This window comes from Parambassis ranga, unplaced genomic scaffold (assembly GCF_900634625.1).
Source record: "Parambassis ranga unplaced genomic scaffold, fParRan2.1 scaffold_32_arrow_ctg1, whole genome shotgun sequence".
NCBI classification, from domain to species: domain Eukaryota; kingdom Metazoa; phylum Chordata; class Actinopteri; family Ambassidae; genus Parambassis; species Parambassis ranga.
Window position 1 is genome coordinate 1,576,647 of NW_021144802.1, and position 11,522 is coordinate 1,588,168.

The following is an 11,522-nucleotide window of genomic DNA, read 5'->3' on the forward strand; positions in this document are numbered from 1 at the left end:
CCATTGTGGGACTAATAAAGGTTTCTTAATCTTAATAACCACTGATATGAAAAATATGTTGATGCTGTACATAAAGGCCTCCAATGAAAAATATGATGGTATGTGAAGCAGCTTTGAAGGAGTCAGATTCTCTTAAATTAAGCCCTTTTTGTCAGCACAACAATGTCATTATCATCTTTTTCTAACTTGATAGCAAACAGTTGTTTATTTAAACAGCCAGCTGTTTTGGAACATCATTCTGGAGCATTTTGGAGCTGTGTCTCTGTCCACCTGGTGAACGTAAGCCCAATATTCACTCTCCTTTGGCTCTATGGTTTTTTTGGTTTCTACATCTGCCTCTCTAGCTGCCAAATGCTCCATATGTTCACCCGGCAGTTGCCAATGCTGTCTGTCAGCTCCTGCTGTTTGCTGCTGAGTAGGTAAAGGAGGGAGTTTAGAGCCAAGTCTCTGAAAGCAGCCGCCTCCTGTGGTTCAACATAACACGGTGAAATCAGCAAGAGTAAATCAAAACTGTAAAGTCGTACACTGTTATTTTAAAAAATGTCTACCACAGCTGCTTGATGTGCGCGACCATTAGGTAAAAAATAAACTTAGCCTGTCGAACTTTGAAAATTGTTTCATGATGTTCAGTCAGATAACTGATCCGCACATAAATAGTAGTGTTTTAATGGTACACTCCTATATAAACAGAACAAAACAGATGATATACATTTACAGCCAGGTACTGTGACAGTATTGTTACATCACTTTATACATTTATTCATTCATTCATTCATATTATTACAAGATTTACAGAAATCACGAATCACGAGGGATGGTGTAGTCGGCCATGTTGGGAAGACCAGAAAGCACACAGCAGCTCAGACCGCTCTGGCCGACGTCCATGTCGCAGGCCTGAGACCACTCATTCGTCTCACTGTCATAGTACTCAACATTAGAGGTGGTGTTGAAGCCATTGAAGCCCCCGACAACAAAGAGCCGGTGCTCAACTACTTCAATGCCAAAGTCGCGGCGGGGGGTCATCATGGAGGACACGTTGCGCCAGGTGTTGGTTTGAGGGTTGTAGACCTCAGCAGTCTGCAGATAGCCTGTTACATTGAGGCCACCAACCTTTGGAGTCAAAGATGAGAAGAAGATGCATCACTTATCAATTCAATAGTCACATAAAAAAACTAGCTGCTTTAAAGCGCTGATGAAAGCTGGTCACACATTTCTTTCATGCACTTACTGCATAAACATGGTTGTTGTATGCAATGACTCCTACTCCACTGCGCCGGCTGCTCATGGGAGAGATCGGGGTCCACTGGTTGGTCTCTGGGTTGTAGCACTCTGCTTTTTGCAGGCACTCATTCCCGTCATATCCACCACATATGTAGATCTGAATACAAAAAGGGGGGGTGGGGGTGGACAATAAGAAATTGTCTTTTTTGTTGGCTCAAACTGGCAGCAGTGTTTTCTAAACAGATCTTTCTGTTCTCTGGTATGTTCCATTGTGTTCCACCCACCCTGCCGTTGAGTGCTGTGCAGCTGGCGTTGCTCCTCTGCTCATGCATGGGTGCAGTTTGAAGCCACTGGTTGGTTTCTGGCTGGTAGAACTCAGCACTGCTGAGAGGTGTGTGCCTATCATAGCCTCCCATGGCGTAAATGCACCCGTTCAGCACAGTCACGCTCACATTCACGCGGCGATAGTGCATCGGTGCCACCTCTTGCCACGTCCGTGTGCTCAGGTCAAACCTGCACACACTATTGGTGGCTTTGAACACCTGGTCAAAGCCACCAACACAGTAGACATACCCACCGAGGTAGGCTGCACCATGACAGGCGCGAGGAGGCTCAGAAAGGTTTGTTATGTTCATCCAGTGATTTGCACGGACGTCAAATGCCTCGATTACATTACATACAGGTAGATCCATGATGCTGTTCCAGCCTCCAATGGCCAATAGGATGGCAGAAGGCAGACGCGGCCGACCGAGGATTTGGTCTTTGCATTCGATGACCTCAGAGACCATGGCCTGGCACCTCAAGTTGTCCATCACCAGCTTATTGGACAGCACATGACTCTGTATGTACTCTGTAGGCATCATGCTCAGCCTGACCTACAACAATAACAGTCTGTGTCAGAATAAATAAAAATACATAAACAACCATGGTTCCTAATAAAGAACATCACAATAAATACAACAAGTAAAACAATAAAATAATGGTCAGTTATTTGAAATGCTATTAGCAACCTGAACAAAGGAGGTCTTCATTCTCTTTGTTCTACATCGTGGCAGTCAGTCAGATGGACTGAGCCCTCTTTGAAGTCTTATCTTTAATATATTTTTTTAATTCCTCTCATTACTCTCCTCCTTTCATCTGTCATAGTATCATTATCAGCTTATTGATTGTCTGAGTTGCATTAACCTGCACACAAAGCTTATGCAAATAGCCAGCATTACATGTATATGCTCCTTATTAGTTTATGTACTTGTACTAATAATAATAAATGATTATAAATGCTTGTGCCAGCGCCCAGCTTTAACAGGAGGTTTAGTAACTTTTGGTTGGTTGTCTTATATTTTCATTTCTTGCTCTTTCATGGGTAGGTTGTAGGGGTGGGACGGTTAAGGAAAAAAATCCAAACCGTTCGGTACACATGTTTCGGTTTGGGGCGCGTGTTCTGTTTGGTTCTGGACATGCGCATCAAGTAATGCAGGGAGGTGTTTTTACTAGGGATGTCCCGATCAAGTTTTTTGGCCCTCGAGTCCAAGTCTGAGTCATTTGATTTTGAGTATCTGATCCTCAATGCACTCACAGCCGGTCAGTCTGTCTGTAGCTTCACGCAGCAGGTTCAGCTGCAGGCAGAGCAGAGAGACCCACAGCACTCTGGGTCCGACCGTGTGCAAAGCTGGGAAGGTCCCATGCTCACAGAGCGGGATGTAAATAGCATATTTCAATAGCAAAAATAAAATAAACACGGACATCAGTAACTTTAGCTTAACCTAGCGTAGTCATAGAGTTCAGTCTATCCTACTAGCATGTAATGAGCAATGGTGCATGCGTCTGTCACACATCGGACCTCTGTGCGCAGACAGCGGCGCAGAGAGAAATGACATGCTGCCGTGCTAATAAGACAAATAACATGACATAACATGACATAACATGTTCAGTTTGTTTAATAAAGGAACAAGGTGTAGACCTGTTCTATAGGAAAGTTCTTTTAAATGACTTCTGTTATGATCTGCTGCTATATAGAAATTAAAAAGAAATAAAATTGACTAAAATTGACCTAATATAATGATGGGAAAACACTGAACTGATTCTTAAATATTTTGAATGTTGGATAAATAGGCTGTATTTTGTGCTCATCTGGTATTTCCAGAGTGTTAAAAGTAGAAAAAACTTCAACAATGTGAACCGAACCGAAAAACATGACCTCAGAACCATGAAACGAACCGAACCCACAAATGCTTGGTAAGGTTTTGGAAAAGATGATGATTTGCATAAATTCTCCTCCATTTTCAGAGTCACCCAGAAGAACAGCATGCACATGAGCACAATGCGTCACTCAGGTAGTTTGTGTTGCTTTCTATTATCACTCATGAGAATAGATGATATTGCACCTTCTAGCCTATAAAAGGGTAAAGGATGGCTGTACTGGCCATCATCATGACATGAAGCACATCTAATAACTGATAACCCTCTATTGGGCTGAGGTTGGCTTCAGTCACTGTCTTGAAATAGATTAACCTATAAAGTGAAAATTATAATGTATAATATAAAGTACCTTTGGCAAGAGAAGATCTATGTATCCTTCTCGTTCCTGAGGTTCATGTGTGATCCACCGAATGATGGCCTCAAACACAGCTGCCTCCTGTCTCACATTGAGGTTGTCACGGCTGATGATGTCACTGACATCCTGGGCCGAGAGCTGCAGGAACTCTTCACCGAAAGCCACATCCTCAAAGTGACTGAGGACATAGTGGAAAGCCTTGAGGTGCAGTTCAGGGGCGTGGTAGGTTTTTGTGAACTGCCAGATGCCGATGCAGTTGTCTGGGCAGAGCGTCTTTTCAAAAAAGTTGCAGCATATTTGCACCAGCTTCACTATATTGAGGTAATCAGCTGCCATGAAAAGCCTCCGTGCATTGGACTCTGTCACGTTAACAGAGCCGGTGTATGCAAACTCAATGATGAGCTCCATCATGTCTGAGGATAGGTCAGGGATACTGTAGACTTTCTTGTCAGGTTCAGACCAGCGTGTGAAGAGAGCTCTGAAAGACACAGAAAAAGTTCCACAACATTATACACCACTTTGATGCATTTCAGTTTTTAAAACAGATACTAAAATGAGTCACTAAGTCACTGGTGGATTTATGGGTAACTTTATTCAACAGTCTAGTTAAAGGTCTAAATCTGCTTGCTGTAACATTATCTAATTCAATTATGACTTCTAAACTATACATCAAGTTTAAGTTTAAGATAAAATAAGTTTGAGCCTATAGAGGGAGAAATCACTATTAGATGCTTTAATGTCAACATGTCAAACATGTCCTATCATCCAAGTCCCACCTGGGGCCAGCACACACACTTGTTCACCGGTTGTTTTTGTCATGTTCAAACATTAAGGACTGCTGCTGCTTTCTTTATGAGGTCAGGCTGACAACATTTTCCCAGCAGTTGACTAGTCATCAGCAATATCAATCAGCAAACATACTGAAACACTGTGAGCTATAAAAACAAGATTGCAGTGAATAATCTCCAACACTCACATCATAAACTACAACAAATCCTTGTTTTTGTCTCCCTATGTAAAGGTTACTAACACATTCATTTAAAATTGAGATAATCAGTTCACCTGAAGTAAGGGCTGCAGTTCGCCAAGATGACTTTGTGGATATTAAAGTCAACCTCCTCCACTCTGATGACGGCATCACAGAAAAGCTCCTGGTCAAGGAGATCCTTGTAAACTAATTCCCCGTCTTTTTGAGTCATGTTGACTTTGCAGACTTTATATTTTCTCTGTGTTTGTTGCCTGTCTCCTCTCAGTATGTAACAGAAGTTCAAAGACACACTGTGAATGGAACTCTTGTCATCAAAGCACTTCACATCACCATGGAGACATGTAAACATGTTGACATTTAAAATTAGTATGATTGTTGTTGCTAGGCAACAATCAAACCTTTGTTCTTCACCCTCTTTCTTCTTTCTTATTCTTCCGTACATTTTTTGGCGCAGCGTATCTTCAGCATACATTCACCGATTTCAACCATTTAACTATCAAAATGTTCATCTCACAGAGGACATTCCGGGTCAACTTCAAGATTTTTTCACAAAATTATAATTTTTCAAATATTAAGCAATGTATGTAGTTCCACATGCTTTGGAAAAAAAACAGCCGTTGTTTGAAGGCTGCACCCCCATTAAAATACATAAGACCTGCCCTGAGAGGAGTAAAAGCAGAATCACACAGTGTCTTAATTAGGGCTTAATTAGGCAGGCAGGGCTGTTACCAGTCATATAAAGAAAATCTGATATTTTCCTGTGAAAGTATCAGTTAAACAGTTTGGATCAACAAACGGACACCTAAATGGGTGACTGACAGGGAGACACACAGAGGACAGGACTTCAACACATGAGGGAGGTGAGGTGGGTCCAGGGTTCAAGTCCTTGTTTGGGAGGAATGCTTTGCACTCCTGTCACTGCTTTCAGATGTTAACCCCTGCAGCCTGCTACCATCTTTGCTTATCAACAGTTAACAGTTTTCATCCAATGTTGACCTAATACAATAAAACATCAATTTAATATCTGTTGATATATAATAACCACTACACTACAGAAACTCACAAAGTTGTTTCAGAAAATAGCAGCACTTGTGTGAAACCAGCCTGTCCAGTTCAACACTGATTGTGAATCAGTTTCAGCTGCTGTTGTGCAAATGGAACAGACAACAGGTGGAAATGAGAGGCAGTTATCAAGACAGCCCCTATAAAGGAGAGGTTCTGCTTCTCAGGAGGGTCACACCCTAATACAAGACCACTTCCTGTTATGCAACAGTCTACAGGAGTGGGGGCAGAGTCCTGTAGAGGCAGGAGAGAAACCCTCTCACCAAGGAAATCAAGGTGGCAAAAAGGGGAATACTCAGAAGAGTTGAAAAACAGCTTTTCTGCTAACGACCATGCATCAGTGTGGAGATCACAAACCACAGGAGACGACCTCCCCCACTGCTGGCGACCTCAAGACTTTCTACTGCAGGTTTGAGAGGGACCACTTCACACCCCTAACCTGTACCACAATGACCCCACTCGGCAGCACCCCATCAGGGACCACCATCCCATCACAACCACCAACACAACGAACCCTGCAGCATCTCCATCATAATGACCACCAGAACCACTCCACTCAGCAGCAGCAACCCCAACAACCCCACAGCCATTAGTGCCTCCTCTGTGGTTTCTATGGTAACCAAACTGAATCCCATTTAAAAGGTTACAATTCCACCACTGTTGACCAATGAAAATACAAAACCATAATTCATTCACTGAAGTGAGAACAGGAAGGCCTTTCTGTGATCTGAATTTGATCTGAATCACAGTGAAATGATGATCTGCTATGTCAAAACATCCTCACATGATATAATTACATAGATAAATCAGCAAAACACCGCAAAAAGATCATCAACAACAAAGAACAGGGGGTCAAAAGGAACAAACTCAGCAGAGGCTGCAGGAGGACTTCTCTGGCCTCCAGAGCTCAGCTCTGGTCCTCTGGTTCCAGCCTTGGTCCTCCACTCACTGTGATCCTTTGTTGAACCAGGTGTAGTTTTGGTGGCTACACATGTGTTCAGAAACTGTTCTGTTGTAGCAGCTGAGCTTTACTCCAATCCACTGTCACCTGTTGTGACCTAATCTGGTCACCCCGGATTCCCAGACTCCGTCCCCGAAGCACAGAACATTGAATGAAAACCAGTACTGATCAGTTTCAGTTTCGCCTTTATAAAGGGAGAATGCACAGCTCAATACAGACCCCTCGATCTGCTCCTGCAGCTGACCATTTGCATTCTGTCGGTCCCATGCATTAGGCTCGTTTTATTAGTCTTACAACAAGGTGTGGTTACATTTACATAGAAAGGCATAAAAGGTAATGTTTTTCAGTGAAACATGCATATTCAATAATCACAAGGTGGAAGGCGTATACGAAACTAAAAGACATTGAAGTTCTCCCACTCACATCTCTGATGTGAGGGTGTGTGTGTATTCTCACAGATCCTCCTGTTACGGCCTTGAGTATATGTTGTCTCTTTGGTTACATCTCTGGGTCAACTAGGGGTTTGCAGTTCGAATATCTAAACACATCATTAAACATCAGAATGCTTTATGACCTCAGCCAGAGGTCTGGATCTATGCACAACCATACACTTTTACCATATATGCAGACAGACATATATTTTGACCAGGTTTGACCATATATTTCCACAATTCCCCCTTTTGGACTCTACTAAGAGTCCAACACAAAATAAGCAAAAGAAACAACAAACGGTCACATCAGCAAATAGAAAACACTGTGTGTAATCAAACAAAACTATGGGTAAACGTGACATCTATATGTAACAACACTGTGAGTAAAATCCAAACACCCGGTGTGTGCGTATGTGTGTCAAAACCATTAATGAAGGTGCAAAAAGAAAAAAGACTCTGTGAAAAATGTAATGTATTAAAAACATATCATGTGAGTGTATAAAACGAAACGTGATGGCAAAGTTTAAATCCCTGCATCGAAAATCAGATCGTCCTCCAAGTCCTCCAAGTTTTCTGCTAACAATGGGAACATGTTAATGTTGTGGTGTGCAGAAGGTGTCATGGCTGTGTTAATCAATCTAGTCACCAAAGCCCTAAGAAATGGCAAGCAACAACAACCGCACAACATAAGGATGACGAGAAAGACCGCCACAGACAGCAAAAGAGAAGACACCAGCGATTTGTATCTGCCAAAAACAGCCATCCAATTATCCCACATGGAGGTGTGCACTCCGGAGTGTTCTTTCATCTTGAGGTTGAGAGATCGGAGACCCTCAAGAGCCTCAGTCAGCGTCCCGTCAGGTGCTGTGTTGTTGGGGATAAAAGTACAGCACTGATCGCCGAAGATAGCGCACACACCACCCTCTTTAGCCAACAACATGTCAACTGCAATTCGGTTTTGAAATGCCATCAAAGAAGTAGAAGCCAATTGACCGTGAACTGCCTCGAAACCGCGCTGAGTCCAATTGCCTAATCTCTGAACGTTATAATGAATGTAATTAATACGATCCACGTTTTTGTTAGTAGTGCACCACCAGCAGAGTGCAGACTCAAAACCAGCAGCCACTTGATCAACCAATTTATACTCATCGGGTACACCTCTGGGGACTCCGATGGCATCAATGTAAGTAGGGTCTCCCTTAGCCATCCAGGCAAAAGACCTCTTGCGGCGTGGTAACAGGAAGCCGGATCCCACAGGATCATCTGCTGCGAGGGTAAGCTGTTCAGCGGACACAGGAAAAACAGAGACTGGTAGTAAAAGACTCACCAGCCCACACAAACCTCTGGCATCGATGGGCAGGCGGTCAAAGAGAGCAGTGCCACCACACCACCACCAGATGTCAGCCCTTAACACAGGTGAGAATTTGCTCCCCACTGGATGAGTGTAGTTGCACCATGCCCTGTTGATTTCCCCAAGCCGTTTGCCCATCCCTGTGAGGTTTACACAGGAGAAATTTCCAGGGGCCACCGTGGTAGAGAAAATGGGATGGTGCATGGACCGCTGAGTAATGGGGAATATAATATCCCACTCCGCACAGTCGTCAGGAGGAACAGAGAGAGTTATAACAAACATAAAACAGTCAACAGTCAGGGAAGCTGGCACCACCTGTAACAAAGGCCTGGGCCCCAGGCACACCACACAGTCGACCTGAGATGCATTTGCCGATTGTTCAGCTAGCAAAAGCCAATTGTTCTTGTACCCAGTAACACCAGTAGCAACCTGAAACCATTGATCAGTAGACAGCTGGTCCTGTCCTTGTATGACCACAGCCCCCCCTGCGTTAGAGCTGGATCTACCGGGCACTAAGGTCCCTGTGGTTGCTGCAGCAGCGGGAGTGGATGAGGGGAGTAAAATATGAGTACGCCAAAATCCCACCTTCCAGCAGGGGTCATGACCTGAAAAAAGAGCACAAACAAGAAACCATGTACCATTGTGAGCCACCCAAGTGGGGACAGGATGCCATGTGGTGGGGACTGGTCGAGGCAAATCAAACTGGGTGGTGTTAACCCTAAAAGATATCACACTATTACTTGCCGTGAAATTACTGACAACCTGCTTCCAACGCAGCGCAAGACCGCCAAAGCCATAAGAACCGGAAGGCCAGTGACCTGTGGTGGCAAAAACATTACCCCAGCCCCGGTTGCCAGGTTGTGGGTGTGACGTGGCGTCCAGATACAAAGTGTATCCCTTCCACTGCTGGGCAGAATCACCCGTCCGCCGGGGGTCCCTCAAGCTGCCGCGTGGAATGACCAGTGCATCAATTTTGTCTGTATAACAAAACCAGAATATTCCATGCCACTCAGTATTCTGTACACCAGTGGTGGTGTCAGTGCATGGATCAAAAGTGTCCGTCTGCCGTGCAACTGGGAGCAGCGCACATATGGACAAGAAAAACAGGAACCCTGGCATAATTGTAATACTTCAGCAAAACGTTGTATTCACTACCCAGTTAATAGGTGCCGTTGCAGCGTTGTCCTGGCAAGTCACAGTGCAGCCAAAAGATAAGAGACACTATGATCACAGTCAGAAAGAGCAAACCCACAACGAACCGAGGAGAGGGAGGGTACTGCATGCTGAAAAGTGAGTGACAACTGGTGGGGGTATTTAAAGACGGTCGGTCTTTCACCGTTCCCGCCCCCTGTAACAGTCAAACTAAATAGAAATTAAACTGGTAATCTGTCCGTGTGTGAGTGTGTATATGTGCTAGAATGTCAGAGTCAGGCAGAAAAAAATATATTTTTGTTTTTTTTTTTGTTTTAAAGGCACACGTTAACAGCCAGGTGTGTAAACAGATTCTGTGGTGTAATCAGGAAATAACACATCATAAAATGTCAGATCATTGACGTAGAAATGTCTTAATCACTGCCCATGTAAACACTAGTAGAACAATACACCAGCCTGCAATGAAAATGTTCAAAAGTGTGTTATTCAACCGTCCACGAGTGGGTCTCGATCCGTCTGCCTCGTCCATCCAGCCCCCGTCAGGTCCTCTGGTCCTCAGGATGCGTCTTCTTTCTTCGGATCCCTGGGGTTAGACTACCCGGGATCCTTGATCTCTGTCAGGGGATTATTCTGCCCCTTTTGTGACAGGATCTGTGTCTGAATCAGCCGATTCAGACTTCTGTGCCCTCAGATCAGTTTGGACGTCCTGTAGAGAGCGTTGAGGCTCCTCTGCGCCTGCGCACTGGCTCCAGTGATACCAGGTGTCCCCCTTTCCTCTCAGCCGAACCGCGTGAGAGGTGCGTTCCGTCACTTGGTAGGGTCCGGTCCACCTTGGTTCCGACCACTTCCGTTTGATGACCCTCAGAAGCACCCAGTCAGCCTCAGGCGGAGCCCCGCTGGCAGCTGCTGGATGTCGGTCCTGTACCTGCTTGGAAAAGTTGGTCACCAAACCCTGCAGTTCGTGGAAATAAGCTTTAGAAGTTAACATCTGATCATCATGTTGCATCAAAGGAAGTTTAGAATGTGGTCCTGGAAAAGCTCTTCCTGTCTGCAATTCATGTGGTGTCATTCCTGTAGAGTGATTTACTGAACTTCTGATAGACATTAGGGCTAAAGGTAATGCATCCAGCCAATTCATGCTTGTCTGCGCACAGATTTTGGCCAATTTTTGTTTGATAGATTGATTCATTCTCTCAACTTTGCCTTGAGACTGTGGGTGGTAAACTGTACCAAAAGCATGTTTAAGTCCCAGCATTGCCTCCACCTGCTGGAGGTCTTTATTTTTGAAGTGTGTGCCATTGTCAGATCTGATCTTCTCAGGGAAACCATGTCTGGGAATGTAGGTGTTAATCAGGAACTTAATGACTGTTTTACTGTCCTCTCTTTTTGCAGGACAGGCTTCTGGCCATCCTGAGTATGCATCAACACACATCAAAATGTATCTGTATCCTCTCACAGAGTCAACCATGTCAGTGTAGTCAATGATTATTTCTCTACCTGTCTTGGTCTCTAGAGGATATTTTCCAATTTCTGGTTTGATAGTCGGTCTGGGGTTGTATTTACAACATTGGTCACATGTTCTGATCAAATACTGAGCCATGTCTTTCATGTAGGGGTGCCACCAGTGCTCAAGATTTTTCATCATCTGTGCCACTCCCACATGGCCTACCCCATGCGCTTCCTCCATGGCAGTCTGTCTCAGTCCAGGTGGCAGTATGGGGCGTCCGTCAGGCCCTCTCCATACTCCTCCTGTGTCAGTCGCCCCTCTAGCTTTCCACAGTGTTTTTTCCTGTGGAGAGGCT